The 9,343-nt window shown below is 53.3% G+C and overlaps 1 pseudogene across 1 annotated transcript in view; it reads left to right on the forward strand.

Annotated features, from left to right (window-relative positions):
* The window catches only part of LOC105539066, a 24,049-nt pseudogene that overhangs the window by 6,086 nt on the left and 8,620 nt on the right, over window positions 1-9,343 (forward strand). Inside the window, exons 2-9 of the transcript XR_001005998.1 lie at window positions 973-1,077; window positions 2,069-2,118; window positions 2,506-2,678; window positions 3,138-3,268; window positions 3,931-4,011; window positions 5,076-5,283; window positions 6,693-6,856; window positions 7,835-8,096. The product of XR_001005998.1 is annotated as a nitric oxide synthase, inducible-like (transcript). The remainder of the gene's footprint in view (window positions 1-972; window positions 1,078-2,068; window positions 2,119-2,505; window positions 2,679-3,137; window positions 3,269-3,930; window positions 4,012-5,075; window positions 5,284-6,692; window positions 6,857-7,834; window positions 8,097-9,343) is intronic.

Consider the following 9,343-nt stretch of genomic DNA (forward strand, 5'->3'; position numbering starts at 1 on the left):
GGAAGCTCAGTGAACACCTGCTCTGCAGGGTGCATGTGAAAGGGGAGAGGATGAGTAAGCTGCAGATAAAGAAGACAGGACACAGGGGGTCTGTCTAAGCTCTAGCCCCTGCCTTCAGCACTGATGGATCAAATCCAACTCTTAGGGAATGGTGGCCACGTGCTGGGCCAGTGCCAGGCTCTGAGGCTCTGACAGTGAGTGACGCAGGGCCTTGACCTTGGGGAGCTCTCTAGCGTACACCTCCCTCTACCCTCCCAGTGCCCTGCAAAGCAGGCGTCAATGTCATTGTTAATGCACAGAGGAGGAACCTGACTGTTGGACAGGTTCATGGGTTTTCCAGGGTTGCACGGCTTCTGGGAGATGGATGTGACCCTGAGGACAGGGCACAGGCCAGTGTAATGCCAGGTTGGAATGAGCTGTGATCTGTGCTGCATAGAGGCCTAGGCCAAGGTGGGAGTGACTGATGACCAGGTCAGCCAGGTGGCTGAAAACACTCTTGGGTCCTCCCCTGCCGGCTCCCAGGAGTCTGGAACTGCCAGGAGAGTGGTGGCAGGTCCCCCATCCTCAGCTGGGTGGGCCCAGATAGAATAACAAGGCGAGGGCACATTTCCCCGGCCATTCCCTCCAGGCGCAGCTGTGACCTGCTCATTTCAATTTTGTGGAAATGTTTCCACACACACAGAATTGCAAGTAGCAGTGGACGTGGTGAGAGGCGTTTGGACATGGGATAGGCAGTATTTTGGAGGCAGAGCCTCCAGGACTCGCTGATGGGTGAGCTGCAGGGCTTGAGCGGGGAAGGAGAATCAAGGATGATGTGTTCAAATCGGTCCATTCACTTCCTCTGTGCCACGCCTGTGCTGGGCACTGGGAGAGACAGATGAGCACAGGAGTCCCGGCCGGCGGGAGGTGTGGGAGGAAGCCCAGAGTGTCTACTGGGAGCTGAGGGCTTGTGTCCACCTGGGTACGGTCCAGATTCTCTGCATGGATGAGTACGGGCTGAGCTGCCTGGAGGAGGAGCAGCTGCTGTTGGTGGTGACCAGCAGGTTCAGGAATGGAGACTGCTCTGGCAACAGAGAGGTGGGTGGCCTGAGGTCTGGATGGTCTAGGGAGTGTTATGGTGCAGGAGGACCCAGGAAAGGGTCTGGGGGATGCAGGACGTCCTACGGAGGGCGTTTGGGAGTCAGTGCTCAGGTCACTCTGGGTCACTCAGGTCATTTGTCATAATTATTGCCATATGGGAGTATCATCTTTCCTATGACATATTTTATATATTTATCTGAATGGCCTACCTGTTTGTATTTATGAATTCATGTTTAAAGGAAACTTGTATCACTCTCACAAATGGAAAGCCAGCAAAACATAAATTCAATGAAAACAACATGAAATTAATGAATTGTAGTTAGATGCTATTCCCTAACCAAGGCCTGCTCTTTCTTTGTCTTTTAAAAAGAGTAGTAGGCAATAAGAGAGGTATTAAAGGTCTATTAGCACCAATTTGAGACTGTCTCTCCAGTGCTCAGAAGAATGAAAATGTAATTGAAGGGGAAGAACTAAAAAATAAATTATGAAAAGGGAGTAATACTCACCATGGGATTTGACGCTAGTTCTGCTGGGTCACACACCTCCTGGGATCGTCTTGGGTTCCTGGAGAGCCCGCCTGATTTCAGAGACTATAGGACCAATTGCTGTTGCTTCTACCAGGTTCCAAACCAGAAGAGAATCACGGCCCATTAGGAGGCCCTCTGGAGATGCCCTGCTATAAGGCAGGCCCCCTCTGCCAGGGCTGGATGGGAGGAGGCCAGGCTGTTCTGGGTCTCCCACCAAGGGGCAGGGCCCACACGAGTTGCTATGGTTTAGCTGGGGTGAGAGACAAGCTAAACTTGTCAGCTGACAACCAGGTTCTTGGCCAGGTGGCCCCATATGTAAACCAACTTTCATTGTGGGCCGGGAGCCATCTCCTGCCTGCTGTGGCCAGTTTTCCAGAAGAAGGGAAAAAGCAGTGTTTTTTTGGTTGTTATTTTGTTTTTTCATCCTGGTCTGAGAACACTGTCATTCTCTTTCTATCTAGAAACTGAAGAAATCCCTCTTCATGTTAAAACTGTTCACCAACAAATTCAGGTAAAGCTTCTTCCTTCCTCCTACACGTCCTAGCCCTTCCCTGTGTACCCAAAGTCTGGGTTCAGGGGATGGAACTGGGTGTGCATACGGGGTCTTCTCAGAGCTGACCAGGCACAGAGGGATCCTGGCTCAGAGGTTTGCCCTCGGAGTGTGTCACGGGTCAAGCCACGGAAACCCAGTCCCTCTCACAGGTCTGCAGGCCAAGCATGAGGTGGTCATAGGAGTTGGTGACAAGGCTGGGGGATCAAGAGGACCAGATGGAGGTCCAGCTCCATGCTCCAGCTGGAGAGGAAGAGTCTGGGGCTGGCCCTCCAGGCTGTTGGTGCTGGGTGCTGGGTGCCAGATGCTGCTTACGTGGGACACCAGTCTCTGTGTGTCCTCGGGCAGGTATGCCGTGTTTGACTTTGGCTCCAGCAAGTGCCCTCAGTTCTGAGCCTTTACTCCTGACCTCAACCAGAAGCTCCCACCTGGGGGCCTCTCAGCTCATCCCGATGGGGGAAGAGGATGAGCTCAGTGGGCAGGAGGATGCCTTCTGCAGCTGGGCCGTGCAAACCTTCAAGGTCAGTTCCCAGCCAGAGCTGCCCCACAGCAGGGACATGACAGGGTGCATTCATGCCTAGGACATCTGTGCTGGGCATCCTGGGTGCATGACCTTTGCCCCTGGTCCTGTAGATGTGGTCCCAGACATGGGCCAGGGCCACGGGCCTGAGGGCTCAGGTCACTGCTACTCTCCCTCAGCCCCCCAGAAGGGCTCCACCCTGTGCACACCACTCTGGGGGAGAAGGTGGCACAGGTACCCCCGTGCCCTTAGGGAGCTTCTGGTTAAAGTCTATCCCCCACTGACTACCTAGGACACCTCTTAACTACTGTGTGTTTCAGCCATAGAGAGCCTGGGGATAGGCACCACACAGTGGTGGGTCCACTTTGGATCCACTCAGTGTCTCCTTAGCTCTTTAGTGACTCAGTTGGCCCCATCATTTAGGGAACCATTAACCCCCATCTGCTCTAGCTTCTTCCAGGCAGCCCATGAGACGTTTGATGTCCAAGGCAAACAGCACATTCAGATCCCCAAGCTCTACACCTCCAGTGTGACCAGGGACCTGCACCACTTCAGGCTCGTGCAGGACTCACAGCCTTTGGACCTCAGCAAAGGGACCTGCTTATTTCAGGACACAGGGCTTGTTCGTGTTGTGGTTTGAGCCCTGAGCCCATGGTCAAGGAGACCTATGTCAAGGAGAGGAGTGTTCAAGAACCTGGACACTCCTGGGAGAAAGGCACAGATGGAGAAATTGCAGTTCAGGGAGGTGAAGCTTGTTGCTAGGCTACGGCCATGTTGGGGTCTGAGCCCCAGTCTTCCAGCCGCAAAGGCAGCCAAGGGTCGTGAAGAAGGCGTCACAGAGGCGATTCCAGGCTGTAGTGGTGAACTCTCCACTCTGCACCCCGGGGTGCTGTGCCCTGTGCCCTGACTAAGATAGTCCTGAAGGTTTCTACATGTTTAAGATATCCCCAATGTCAACGATGCTCTCCTGTGGGTCCCAAGCCATGGAGATGTCCTGGGACTTTCCATTTTTAGGTTCCTAAATTGAATTTCCCAACACCTAGAAGCAACACGGCTGCCCTGTATCAGATCAAGGATCTTTATTTGTGATTCAGAAACAGTGGAATAAAAGGAAAGGAAAGAAAACCCCAACAGCCACCTCAGCAGGATGCCGCAAGTGTAGTGTCCAGGTGTCACTGACTCAGACATGTGGGGGCTTCTCCCACCCACGCTCAAGAGCCACTTTGCCAGTTGACCGTCTCTGTGTTCTTCGCAGCCCTCAGCAGCATGCACGCCAAGAACATGTTCACCATGAGGCTCAAATCTCGGCGGAATCTACAGAGTCCGCCATCCAGGTAAGGGAAGGTGCAGGGCTTCTCAGGTGGTGCTCTGTCGATTTTATTCTAATGAATGAAAGACCAGAAGAAGTCAGTCTTTGAAGGGAGAGGAGAGGAGCCTCTGCTGGCATCAGCAGCCATGCCATCGTAGAACGGGCTCACCTGGACCCGAGGCTGCCTGTGCTTCTACATCTACTCTTGGTTAACCACGGCCACTTTTCCAGCTTGGACACTAAGCACCTGCTCCACTTCCTCTCCTTCCTCATTGAACTCTTTCACTAAAAGGAGAGTGCAAGACAGACTTAAACTGTTTGACTCATTCTGAAGAACTTTCAGGAAAAGTGTTGGCAGGGAAGGAAATTTCCCAGCTCTGGGAAATGAGCCTTGTGGATTATCTGCAGGTTTCATTGATCTGTGCTGTCCTCCCTGCATGCATTAGGAAAACTGGCCTTGGTTCTAATAAGAACAGGGTTTGTCCTGGCAACAAGGAAAGGTTTCTTCTGATGTCCACGTGTCTCCAGGGGGGATGCTTTCTTTAGGCAGAGGCTGTGGCCAAGCACTCGGGGGCTCAGAGGGCTGCTGGGAAGAGGTGGGCCCCCCCTCCCCAGAGGGAAGCTCCTGGGGACCCTCAAGCACCCCTGCCTGTGGGGATCCCTCATCCCATGCTCAGGGTGGTGGCCCAGGCTTGTGGAACCAGCCAGGAAAATGAAAGGAGGGCACATTTCCTGGGGAATCTCACCTGCCCATCAGGGGGCCCTGGAGGAAATCCTGCAGTCATCTGAGGTGGCTTCTTCTTCTTCTTCTTTTATTTTTTGGACACAGAGTCTCACTCAGTCGCCCAGGCTGGAGTGCAGTGGTATGATCTTGGCTCACTGCAACCTCCGCCTCCTGGGCTCAAGCCATTCTCCTGCCTCAGCTTCCCAAGTAGCTGTGATTACAGGCGCCCGCCTCCACGCCTGGCTAATTTTTGTATTTTTATTACAGAAAGGGTTTCACTATGTTGACCAGGCTGGTCTTGAACTGCTGACCTCAGGCAATCTGTCTGCCTCAGCCTCCCAAAGTGCTGGGATTACAGGTGTGAGCCATGGTGCCCAGTCCACCTGAGGCTTCTTTTTCCTTCCCCTGGTGGAACTTTCTTATGGGGATGGCCAAGGCCTGAACTACGGCTGGGTGAGCACCTTGGGGTTTGCCCAGGCATCCAGCCGGCCCTGGTCCAAGGCATCCTGGAGCATGTGGTGGAAGGCCCTGCACCCCACCAGACAGTGCGCCTGGAGTCCAAGGACGAAAGCGGTGAGCCCTGGGCCAGGTAGCCAGTGCTGCGTGGCATCCTCTGGCCACCCCACCTGACTGAGGGGCTGGGCCTGGGCCTGGGCCTGCCAGTGACAGCCATCCCTGTCCTTCGTGCTGAGAGGGTGGGCCGCGAAAGCTTATGAGAAAGCAGCTGTGGAAACAGTCCCAGCCCATAAGGCATGACTCCCTGGCCTTAGTTTCCCCAGTGATAATGACACCGCCAGTGTATCCCCTTAAATACAGTGGCCAAAGTCAGAAAGTGGGATAAGCCAGGCATGGTGGCTCACACTTGTAATCCCAGCACTTTGGGAGGCCGAGACAGGTGGATCACTTGAGGTTAGGAGTTCGAGACAAGCCTAGCCAACAGGGCAAAACCCCATCTCTACTAAAAATACAAAATAAATTAGTCAGGCATGGGGTGCACGCCTGTAATCCCTGCCCCTCGGGAGGCTGAGGCAGGAGAATTGTTTGAAGCCGGGGGGCAGAGGTTACACTGAGCTGAGATTGCACCACTGCACTCCAGGCTGGGCAACAGAGACTCTGTCTCAAAAAAATAAAAAAGAAAGTGGGATCAGAGAGGCAGAGCCTGGCAGTGCTCCCTACTGTCCAGGAGAAAGTGAGAGAACCTGAGACATGGGGACAACGAGACAGACGTCCTTGTGACTGCAGGGTGATGGATGTGGTTCATTATGCCTCTGTTTCAGAGGAGATAATGTCCTGCTCATATTTTTACCTAATATTTAGAAAGCATCTGTGTACCAGGCACAGCACCAGCTATTATGTGCACGGTTTGATTCAGTGCTCATGCCAATCCAGCAAGATAGGTTTTGGTATCAGATCTGTTTCACACGGAGGGAACCCAAGGCCCAGAGGCTTCAGTCACCTAGGAAGTGGGGAGCCAGGGTTTGAACCCGTGTCTGCTGGCCCCAGGGTCTGTGCTCCTCACTGCCCTGCATGCTGCCCCCTGGGACTTCCCTTTGGGCTCATCTTCTGCTCACCCAGCACCTCTTGGTACAGCACCCAGGGGACTGCAGTCATGGGCTTTTCTCTGAGTGAACAACTGGCCTGTGAGGTATCCATTAGTCTCTGGTGGATTTACTCACTGTGAGTCTGTAGATCACCAATGGGTGTCTTGCTAAAGTTCAGGTCTGGGCCAGGGAAGGACATGGTTAGTTCATCAGGACCACGCCAACTTAGTGCCCCTTGGGGGGCTGGTGATCAGCCTTCCCTGGCAATCCTTTCTCTATGCGCCACCTCCTTCCTGCCTTTTGCTCATAGAGCCAGGACTTCAGAGCCTCCTTTCCCCTGCAGCTGGAGAATAGGGGGTGTCTGCCCTGGGGGCCTCACTACCTACTGAGAATCCCGAATGGAGCCTCTTTTCCATCCTGACACCTTCCTTCCCCATCCAGGCAGCTACCAGTTCAGTGACAAGAGGCTGCCCCCCTGCTCGCTCAGCCAGGCCCTCACCTACTTCCTGGATATCACCAACCCCCCAACCCAGCTGCTGCTCCAAAAGCTGGCCCAGGTGGCCACAGAAGCGACTGAGAGACAGAGGCTGGAGGCCCTGTGCCAGGTGAAGATCAGGGCTGGTGGGCAGTGGGGGTATGTGGGGAGTTCCAGAATGTGGGGGGCTGGAGCTCAGAGCTGGGCTTTAACTTCCAAGAGGGATCCACCCAGTTTCCCAAAGTGAGACCTGTCAAAGGCTGGTGGGAAGCCAGGCATCATCCGCTGGCCCATGTCTAGGACACAGTTGTGTTGAGTGAACTGAGTTTTTCCAAGTGTCTGCAGGATGCAACCAGAGTGCACTGCCTTGAATATTAGCTAGAAAGGGAAGCCATCATTATCTGTCTTTGCTTTCCCCAAAACTGGAATAAAGTTGTCACTTAAGATGTATTGGGGGATGGATGGTGTGGATGAATGGATAAATGGGCATTATGAACAGAGTGACAGACGGACAGCTGAATTAATAAGTTAATGAGAGAATGCATTAACTCTCCTGTAACTATCTGGTTCCAGGTCTTTGCAAAAGGCACTGCTTGTCATTATTATCATCATCATTATAGCTAATTATATTGATTCCAACTACCTCCATCACCATTATTTTGTGGCTGCATTGTACTAACTTGGTACATGTTTTCTGGTTTAATTCCCATAACATCCCCACGAGGTAGGCAATACTATCCTCGTTTCACAAAAGGTAAGTAATTGGGATGAGATTCCATAGCTAGTGAGAGCATCCAGCAAAGATTTGAACCCAGGTCTGATTGGTTCCATAGCCTTGCCCCAAATAAATTACATTACATATTTGACCCCTCCCCATGAGTTGCTGAGAGTGGAGATAACACAAGTTAGATAAATGTACTGGACTGAGTTTCACCAGGACAGGAACTATTTCTTCGCAAGCTTGGTAGTCTCAGCACCCTGGACAGTGCCTGGCACATGGACTTGTTTGTTGAGTGAGTGAATGAGTGAATGAATACTGGGTTGTGATAGCATTTTCCCCAAAGTTGGGCAGGTGCCCTGAATCACTCACATCACCCTTGGCTGTCAGCCCTCAGAGTACAGCAAGTGGAAGTTCACCAACAGCCCCACGTTCCTGGAGGTGCTGGAGGAGTTCCCGTCCCTGTGGGTGTCTGCTGGCTTCCTGCTCTCCCAGCTCCCCATTCTGAAGCCCAGGTTCTACTCCATCAGCTCCTCCCGGGATCACACGCCCACGGAGATCCACCTGACTGTGGCCATGCTCATGTCCCACACCCGAGGAGAGCCCGGGGCAGAGGCTCTGGAGCAGCCACTCAGCTTCAGCTCCCTCATCAGTTCAAGGAGGGAGGGAACACCCACAGCCCAGAGTTGTCAATGGTAATAGGAGGTGTGTGGGAGAGATCTGTAGGACCCAGGCACTAAACCAAGCCTTTTGTGCATATATGATCAGTTACCATGTGGGATAGGCACTGTGTGCATTTTACAGGTGGCACAGAAAGTCACACTGTTAGTAAGTGGAGAGCTGAGATTCGGACCTGGGTAGTCCAACTGCTGAGTCCAAGTCCTCTACCACTCCACTGTCCCACTACTCGGGACAATTTAATGAAATCAGACGTGGAGAGCACCCAACCCTTGGTGAGAGCCCAGTGGTTCTTAGTCTTCCTGATCGTGCAGCCTGAATGCAGGGGAGATTCTGCACTGATTGTCCATTCACTCACTGAGCTCATTCAGTGATGGTTTATTTCACACCTCCTCATGCCCGGCACTGGGCCGGGTGTGGAAATACAGCAGACATCAGCCCTGCCCTCAGGGAGCATCTAGAGGCAGCAGTGGAGAGATGGGTTTAGGAATAATTAGATGATTCTCATTGTGCAGAAGCCAAGAAGGAAAGGTCAGGGTCACTGAGGGCAGCGAAGGGGAGGTGATGCTGCCATAGAGGGGGAGGCCAACATCTCATCCAGGTGGTCTCAGCTCCACCACTGGCCTCTGCCCCCGGCCCTGCCCTCTGTAACTGAGAGTTGCCTGGGTTGGCAAAGCTGGGAGCTGCCCACACTTCTGAGTCCTCTGTCCTCTAGGAAGCAAAAACATGGTTTCTAAAAACTGGCCAGAGACTGTTTGCCCTGCTAGAGAACACCCACCCAGACCAGGAGAGGAGAGGCCGACATGTCCTGTGAGAACAAGATTCAATCCCGAGGAAAACCAGGGGGACCTCTGCAGTTGGTGGGAGGCCTCCTTCAAGTGCTGGGCCACTGTAAGGGGAACAGAATGCAGAGAGACTTCCTGGGTTTCTACAAGCCCAGGAGGGGCCACTGAGGAGGAAAGCGAGGCCCAGAGCAGGCTGAAATGCGCGGAGCTCATCCACCACCCAGGGTTTCTGCCAGCAAGGGCCACGCTCATGAGCGCACACAGCAGTGGCCACTCCGAGGGGTCACTTCATGCTGCTGTCAGTGGAGCTCAGAGGTGAGCTGCGGGTGTTCCTGGAGAAAGTCTTTGGAAGGAGCACTGGAGTAGGAGTCAGGGAACCTGAGCTGTCCACCTGATTCCGCCACGACCTGAGTGACTTGTCCAAGTCACTTTTCCT

The sequence above is a fragment of the Mandrillus leucophaeus genome, unplaced genomic scaffold (assembly GCF_000951045.1).
Source record: "Mandrillus leucophaeus isolate KB7577 unplaced genomic scaffold, Mleu.le_1.0 Scaffold1038, whole genome shotgun sequence".
NCBI classification, from domain to species: Eukaryota; Metazoa; Chordata; class Mammalia; order Primates; family Cercopithecidae; genus Mandrillus; species Mandrillus leucophaeus.